The sequence below is a fragment of the Octodon degus genome, unplaced genomic scaffold, assembly GCF_000260255.1.
Source record: "Octodon degus isolate 3935 unplaced genomic scaffold, OctDeg1.0 scaffold00264, whole genome shotgun sequence".
Classification (NCBI taxonomy): domain Eukaryota; kingdom Metazoa; phylum Chordata; class Mammalia; order Rodentia; family Octodontidae; genus Octodon; species Octodon degus.
In genome coordinates this window covers 2,573,544-2,574,971 of record NW_004524840.1, presented here as the reverse complement: position 1 = coordinate 2,574,971, position 1,428 = coordinate 2,573,544, and the positions used below count along the sequence as shown (strand labels likewise).

At 40.4% G+C, this 1,428-nt stretch overlaps 1 non-coding gene across 1 annotated transcript; it reads right to left on the bottom strand.

Moving 5' to 3' along the window:
• Positions 1-287: 287 nt before the first annotated feature.
• On the bottom strand, positions 288-420 carry LOC111814077. The gene has a single exon (XR_002819151.1). It is a non-coding gene; the product is annotated as a small nucleolar RNA SNORA42/SNORA80 family (small nucleolar RNA).
• Positions 421-1,428: the final 1,008 nt, after the last annotated feature.

The following is a 1,428-nucleotide window of genomic DNA, read 5'->3' as shown; positions in this document are numbered from 1 at the left end:
TATGACCTCCGCATCGTTTTTGAAATAAAAAAAAAAATCTTATTTTCTCTGGTATGACTTTCACTGTCGGGTCACCACTGCAAGATGCACTGCCTCAGCCTCCTGTGGGGCTGGGTTTATAGGTGTGCGCCATCACTTCCAGATTCTACACCCTTTCATTTTGGTTTTTCAAAACAGGTTCTCTCTGTCTGTGCAATCCAGGCAGGCCCTGAACTCATAGTACAGCCGGGGATCCTGGGAGCTGGTGGGGAGTGCTGGGGTTACAGTACATTTGCCCTTTCGGTACAAACTGTGCCACTTCCTCCAGCATTCTCAACCCACAGGACAGGCTGGCAATGGTTCGAGGTGGAACTTTGCTCTTGCCTGGGTACACTATGAAAGGCCCACACAGATGGACCCACTGCAAATCTGTTACCATGCTCTCCTGCCATATCATATCCTGACAGGGTTACGTGAATTTTTGCCCATTATACATTTTGGGACATAATATTTTATGGGAAACATTTGCATTCACTTGTTTACTCAAGGTCTGGGGCTGCTTTGATGCCACAATGACAGAATTTGAGTCTCAGACAATAAGGTTTCCACAAACCAAATATTGGCTTTATATTCCTGCATGGTGCTGTGGGCCTTACTCCCCACTGTGCTTTAAGAGCACTTGCAGTGCTGAGCACACACCTAGGACCTTACTGCTGGGTCTTAAAGACGCACCACTGTCCCCAAATCTGAAGTTTTACCCCTAAGTATTCCTCTGTCACTCTGTGTATCTTCTGACTTTTCCAAGTTCAGTGACTTAAGACTGTCTGTTGCAATTACACTTTGTTCTTTCTTTTTTCCTACTAAACTTAAGGCCGTAGAGCTACATATTTTTGAGCACAGGATTTTGCACTCTTGTCATGTATCTTATTTTCTGTATTAAAAACTGAAGAGGCACTTTAATTGTCAAATGTACTGATTCATAACCATTATTATTTCAGCATTTTTGCATGTCTTGTGTTTTTATCTGTTTGACCTTCTGTCTTTCTAAGGGAGTCTATCTTTAATGAGAGCAGCCCCTGAAATGAATTTGTTACTATTTGTCTTTTAACTTTTATTTTCTTTATACTTGAGAAAATATAAATTTTTTACATTATTTGTCATATGGACAATTATAATTGTGTAAAATTCTAGACTGATGGTTAACTGTAGTCACTCTCTTGGGCGTCATTCTATGTCTTCTAGCTCTTTTGCTCTCTAGAGGAAGTTTACTGTCAGTGCCGCCCTCTGGGATATTTACTTTATCTAGCTCAGTTAAAATGTTGCCTTTGTTCTTAATATTTGGCTTCTGAGTTAGACTTACACATGATTTTAATTGGCGTTCTACCTCTTGCACTGAATAGCTTTGAGAATTTGGGGACAGATTTCTTTCTTGTATTTTGACAAAAAGAT